The sequence below is a fragment of the Montipora foliosa genome, chromosome 6, assembly GCF_036669935.1.
Source record: "Montipora foliosa isolate CH-2021 chromosome 6, ASM3666993v2, whole genome shotgun sequence".
In the NCBI taxonomy this organism is placed as follows: domain Eukaryota; kingdom Metazoa; phylum Cnidaria; class Anthozoa; order Scleractinia; family Acroporidae; genus Montipora; species Montipora foliosa.
Genome location: NC_090874.1, coordinates 69868197 through 69875696, shown reverse-complemented (window position 1 = coordinate 69875696; position 7500 = coordinate 69868197).

Here is a 7500-nt window from a genome sequence, read left to right as displayed (position 1 = left end):
ATAAGAAACTAGAACGAAAAGAAGAAGATGCACAAACCTCTAAAATACCTCGTTCAACTGTTCTTGTTGTCAACCGAGTGGGCCCGCTGGTTGCGCGGGAGGAGCCGGTGGAGCTGGCAGAACTGGGTCCACGGCGGCAGGGACCGGAGCAGCCGATGGAGCAGGATTAGCTAAAGCCTCTAAATCAGCGGCCGCAGTTTCTACAGGTACAGCCATATTAAACGCCGACCAAAGTTCCCCTTAAGGTAAAGCACGAGGCTAAGCTTGGGCGACGTGAGGCGGAGAAAAACACGAAAATCACTCCAGACTTACTGGCTTGCGTATCTCTTTCGAAATGCCGCGAATATACGAAAACAGATCTTTAAGTAAGGAGGTATTGCGCGTGGTAATTCATCACTTAATTATGCATCGCGCAATCCACAAAGGGAGTTACGTAACCCACGCATTCTGGAATTCCGCGGCATAAACATGAGTGAGAATAGCTTTGAGGTTTCTGAGCTTAAATTCCTACTTAGCCGGCGATGAAGGAAAGCAATGGTAAGCGCAACTGTAGAGAATGATCTACTTGAAATCTCGAGGCAATGGAAGCTTTCGAAGCGAATTTATCGCTGTTTTTCGGCCAGAAATGATTCAACTTCGCCGACTTCCACAGGAAACAAACACAGATCTAGATCAAGTGGTCCCGCGGGATACGGGAAACTTAAAAAACCTGTCGATTTGCGACTAAAAATAAAACGAGGAAAAAAGAAAAGATACCAGACTACGCGGGCGGCTGCCTTACAGGCATCCCGGGTAATAAGAAGTGCCCCTAAATAAGGAAAGAGGAGCGAAATCAAAATATCCTTCAATGTTTTCCGATCAATCCTTGGCAAAGAGATGAATGTCGTTTAATTGGGGTCGGTTCGATAAGCTGGTAACTTGCGCTATCCGAGAGATATTTTGCGACGGGACCATGTAAAGAAAGTGACCATAGGGTTCAATGCTGTATTTCACTCAATTCTTCATAAGTATAACCAGCAGCCGCTCAAGGTTTTGATATATTGGCAGTGCAGTGATCTTTTTTTTATGGAGAAAAATCAGCCTTTTTTTTTTAAAAACCTTGTTGTTCCAGGGCTGTTATTTTGCCGCCCATTTAGACAGTTCGCTTGTAATGTTATGTCAGGGAAGTTGCAAACGGAGACATTATAGCAACAAATAAATTGGCATTTTCTGAAAGCGTGAATCCAATTTTTGCCTCGAATGAACTATATTTAGAAGCGCTTTAAACTCAGTGAACTGTACGAACAACTTTCAAGGTGACTGGTACTGGGATGCACCGGCCTTGGACACCAAAGTATTAAAAATTGCTTGTATTTTTCACGTGTCGGTGAGTTCTTCACGCTATACCTTTCATCGATCATAACCGTCTAAGGCGAAAAGGCGTAGAGAAAAGTGGGTTGAGTTTGTTCAGCAAAAGAGAGCAAAATGGGAGCCAACTGAGAACAGTTCTCTGTATTCACCGCGAGACACTTCGGCAAGGAGGACTTCTAGCGTCGCATAATCCTGAGTTCATCCCAAAACGAACAAGTCAATAGTTCCAATAGTTCACATTGACTTTCAGACATTTTGTCAGCCAGAATTGTGAAGTTTCACATGAAATCGCATACAGTCCTGTCTTTCGTGTGTTGTGGAGATATCGAACCGTTAGTGCCAGTCTTCTTTGTGCGCGGTTTTAACTTAAGAAACCTTGATTTAGAGTGCTTTTCAAAATCGCAGATTTCTTCCAATCCCATTTTTTACCTTTGCTACTGCTTGTTTACGATGTCTACTTGTCAGGAAAAAAACAGACTGGCTATGGTGGGTAAGCACGTTACCTTTGTTCCGCGATGCGCCGAAAGAGATGTCGAGATTTCAGCAGCAATGATAAAATTTCATATTTTCAAAAAATTACATGTAAATTTATACACTTGGAAATACTGGGTTTGGCATTTTGTCAATGTTTGTAAACAAGAAATATCGCTATTGTCATAAATGGGTACAAAAGCAAACCCACAAGGGTAATAAATTTCATAGGTTCCTTTAATTAACAAGAAATAATTTTCCATCAAACGGTCAATCATTCTTTGCCAAATGAAAAAAAAAACCATTCAACTGCTGGCAAATATAACTTGCAAGACAAAGGAAAACAAGTTAAAGGTTCAAAAGCAATCAATGACGTGAGTACTGTTAATTCAAAAGTAAGGGAAGCAATTTTTTTTTACATACAGTCAATGGAGCATGGAATTAGTCAACTCCCTTGAAAATGTTCAAACTCCCGCTAGCTTGCGCTTTAATTTAGGCATTCCAGAGTAAAATTAAATCTCTCCGCACAACAACTCTCTCTATCTAGTTGATATTCCTTAGTAGTGTTAGGGTTAGGGTTAGTCGGGTCCTTAAGTAAGTTCAGTATATCATTTGGAACACGTAGAAGTGTACATTTGCTCCTGGCTTTATAAGAGCACAGCTGTAGGCAGCACATACACTCAGGAGTTAACAATTACTTCCGCAGTGGCTTTGGACAAAAACGTTACCCTTGATACCGTTGTAAAATGGGAAAACCTGTCGCCGCAATTTTTTCGGGCCCCTCTTTCTGGAATTTCTGGATCCGCCCCTAAAAGTGGTTCACTCAACTTGCACACGTCTATAAAGAAGCGGTGTACTCAAAGAAATGATGTATCGTCTGATCCGATGAGGTGCGTGATATTGTTGACCAAAGAAAAAAAATGCATAAGAAGCGTCTTAAAGGGCTTATATGGCAGCTGTCATTCAGATAAAACTTTGACAGAAGGTCATTATTTAGTTTCTATTTTATAAATGACAAGAGTCAACAGGAGCCCAGCATGCCGATGACATGTATACCCCCGAAAATTCCGATATAGTTCACTTTCTTTCAATGTTCCGTACGTGACTAAATTAGAGAATGACCGTTCCGTTATTTAGTTAAACTATGGAACTGTGTTTGTCAGTTAGCACCAACAACCAGTTTTTCTTCGCCTACTGCCTTTCAACTTTTTGTCCGTAAATTAATGTGCATTCACCTTTCACGAGTATATGAAACCAACTAACCCTAACCCTAACTGTTTTTTAGCACTATCGCACCGAAGAAAAATCTATCTTCTGCAAGACCTTCGTTTATTATGGTCAGGGATCTTTAATTAAGAAGAACGGAGATCTTGCCCCACTATAGCGTATTTAAAGCACGGAGGTGTACTAGGAAAACTGAAATTAGTCTATAGCTTAGAGAAAACAGGGCACATGATTTTTGCGTATTCTTAGCTGCGAGATTTCTGCGTAGAAATGCAGCTTTAAAAACGAACAGCGTAACGTTCTGGTTGCCGTTGCGAATACGTGCTGGAAGAAGTTTTCCAAAATTGAGATCTCGTGCAGTGAAAAGGTACTAGTATGTCGCACTTTTGCTATTCCCCACTATTTTCGACAAATTCGAAATTGGTACTCGCAAAGTTTTTAACAAATGGCACTCAACTATAATTTGTTAGTCATAAGTAATGCACTCTAAGTTACGTGATTACCTAAAATAAAGAAGTTCAGCCCGCCAGGCTTGGGCGTGTCGCCTGTAAGCTATAGAAAGAGACGGGATGAAAATGTTTAGGGAAAAAAATGCTAAAATAAATAACTTCACGTCCCAGGCTCGGGCGTGTTGCCTGTAAGCCAGAAGAAGAGAAGAGACTAAAATGATAAAGGAAAAAATGATAGTGGATAACTTCACCTCGGAGGCTTGGGCGTGTCGTCTGTAAGTCAGAGAAGAGACTAAAATGTTAGAGGAAAAAAAAGCTTAATTAAAGAACTACACCTCCCAGGCTGTAAGCTAGAGGGCGGCAAGAGACTAAAATCATAAAGGGAAAAAATTCAATGGACGCCTTTTATGAAGAATTACCATTGGAAAATTGTGGCGGACTCACTCCCCTGGTAGCATTTTGGCAGGCTTTCTGCTATCATTTTTTTTTTTTTTCACTTCCAATCGATCGTTATCCACGATCAGTTACTCCGACGCTGCAAACTGGAAGAAGTCGTAGATTTTCTCCTTCCCAGCGACTGTTCATAAGCGTTTACAAGAGAAAAGCACATACTTCTATAGTAATTGTTAATTTCCCTCACAAGGAGGAAAAAGGCACTAACTTCAAGAATAAACTTACGGCTGGGTTTTTCCTCGTCAAATTTCCAGCCGACACAGCGAAGCTACTGCCGACGTAAGTGAATTCGTAACACTTATCTCCAATATGAAACCATTCAGCCGATGGTGGACTGCCATTACCATCGTGGACATCTTATATTCATCCGCTTGATCGCGTTCGGGAAGGCCGTGAAAATAACATCTCCTAAACCTTCGTGAAAGCGCCACACAGTCGATCGTAACTTGCAATCAGGCGTACTTTTCTTTACAGAGGGCGCGAAAACCTAGGTACGCCTGATACAATTTCTTATCGAGCCGACTGCCGCCCACCTGTCGAAAGTGATGTTATCTTTTGCCATGCTATAAATGTGAGCCAATCAGATCTCACCGGAAATTACCTGCACGTTGCGATTCAAGACAAACAAGACGCCTATAAGGGCGTGGGATACACAAACAGTTAACACAAATTGTCCAGTTACAGTGAACTACAACCACTGGCAAACCTCGGGAAACGGGGAGAGATTACCAGAAAGATAAATCCATAATTTAACTAGAAGTTATTTGTTATAAAAACAGGAAGGTTATTTCTTATTATTAATGCTACTAAATTTGCCAATGGAAACAACGAGGCCCTATTAGGGGTTATCAGGAATACGGTATATTTACTGAGGTCAAAAAAACTTATAGGGATATGGGATATTTGGGGGAGGGGGGAAATTAACGGGATACAGGATATTTAGGGATACGGGATAGTTAGATTCTTCCCTCCCCCTAATGGGGCCTCCGCAATCAGCACAGGAATGCTATCATAATTTACATTTACTAAAGCCTTTTTGAGGAATTTTAAGATAAAAAGGTAAAATTTCTTTGGAATACTGACTGGACATCTGCCGCTTCATTCGCTTGCTTTGGTTTGTGTATAAAACAAAATAGAGTGTCTGTCTGTTTTTGTTGTTTATGGCTTATTTACCAATATTCTTTTCACGTTTTTGATTCCTGTACTAGGAGGAATGGATTAATTTTTTGTTGTCGATTGTCATTGTCTTGACCTATCACATACCATTAAATTTGATGTTAGGCTAAGTGTCTACTTAACAATTATTCCACGAGAGCGCGTTGGATAGGAGAGAGACCACTGAGTATTGTCCCCGCAGAGAACCTCTAATCCCATATTTTTGACTTCTATTTCTTTGCTTGATTTCGTAGTTGTTTTTGGTTGTTACAGTGAGGACACTCGAGCCATGAACACTTGATACTTTTTTTGTAAATCTTTTTAGTGACTATAGAATCTGGGCTCGTCCTTTTGACAAAAGTATTTAATGTTTTTACACTTACAAAATGCTATACATGTAACACTATACATCATAAGAAGAGCCTCTATTTCTACCTCTGAAATGTCAAGTGTTCACGGTTCAAGTATCCTTACTGTAAAGGCTTTTTCCAATCTTCTTTCCCCGTTTTTTGATTCCTATATTGAGAGGAATGGCGATGGAATCCCCAAGCAGTGCCGTTGCTAAAGCGGGTCATGTAAGAGTTCTGGGCCTGATTGCTTCTATGTTTTTTTTTTTTCACGATTTATTTTGTTGTCATTTACAGAACGGATTAAGTATAATTTAGTCTTTCATCTCCCCAAGAGGGTAGGAGATGAAAGACTCTGGGATCGCAAAATCCTGGTAACGAAGACAATTATCCTTTTTTTAATACTTGATTTATTTTCCCGTTTTTAGTCGTGGATACGCGATCGCAAGGGGTCAGAATATGCAAATTTGTCACTTACTCGGATGTAAACTAATCGATAAGTCAACGACCATTTTCGCTTTTTTCAAGACATGCCAATTTTTCACTCACTCAGTTGAATTCAAATCGATATGGCAACGATCAATATCGATTTTCCGACGTTTCACTTTCCGAAGTAATGCCGCAACGTAATACGTTGAAATATTCTTCGACTTAATAATTGTTTTTGTTCGTTCCGGCGGGATTGATCGATACTCGTTTCCGTCAGCATGTGTTACCGAGCCATTCCTTAGTGGAAGACTTAGTGTCATTGTGCTATGTGTATTAAAAATTAGTTAGAAGAGACATTTGCTCGTCGATCTGCCAAGTTCACAGGTCCACTCGTATTAGTAAAGGAGCACGCCCTGAGATTGCCGAGGACAGTGACACTGTCTTCTATGGAGGGCGCTTTGGGACAAAATTCGGAAATGGATCGTACCTTAGGGGACATCGGTCGTACCTCTAGGTAACAGGATCGTACCTTGAGGGAAATGATCGTAGCTCTGGGTAAATGGATCGTACTTTGAGGGAAACGAATTGTCCTTATAGGAAATGGATCGTACCTCAAGGGAAATGAATCGTTCATCAGGGAAATGGATCGTACATCAAGAAAATGGATCGTACATTATGGAAATGGATCGTACATCAGGTAAACGGATAGTACATTAAGGAAATGGGTCGTACCTCTAGGGAAGTGGGCCGTACAAGGAAATGTATCGTACTATGTCAGCGAAACAGGAAAATGGATCGTAACTGACGGAAAGGAATTGAGTCGGCAGTCCGAGTCGCAGGCTCCTTACCCACTCTCAACACGTGATTATCTACGTGATTGTTCGTTGTGCCGCGCGTTGTGCGCCGTTTCGTTGATAGTTTTGCAGTTTTTGATTGAGTTTTGTCGAAGTTCCTTCTTTAATTGCACAAAAACGTTTTCTCCTGATAAAATGTCTAGAGATAACGACCTCGTGAAAAAAACATCAGAGGTTTTAAGAAGGGCGCTAAGCGAGCTAGAAACCAGCGCCGCACAACAGAGTCGTGATGAGCGCCTTGATCTTCAACTACAAAGTAACCCGGACGGACAAAGTCAGAGGAACGCAACGGATGAGTTAAGGCAAGTGCAGAATATTTAATATTCATTTAGACAACCATTTCTTCGAAATTTGGCGTGAATAAATTAAGGGAGCTCTTAGAAAATCTTGTCATTCAGTAAACCCGGATAGATAATAATTGTGATTCGGCATATGCAGGAAGGCTTTTTTGGGACTTTGTTCGCGGAATGTTACACGACCAAATACTTCTAGACAAAGGTCCTGGACAGCACCGGTTGGAAACCCAAAGAAGAAAAAGGTTACAGGCTATAATGCACTGCACTTCCAGCAAGCAGAGACTTGGCCTCATGATATATGCATTCTGGGAAGAGACGACGAATCCAGCACACCTGAAAGAGCTAGAAGTGAGACTTTATTCATAGCTGGATTAGGCAGGTTACGTGTAGTTTTCCCAAATAAGAATGCTTCTCATGATGAATTTCAGAGGTTTCTGGAAGACAAATTTCCAAAGCTTAAGGCTGGCGGAGG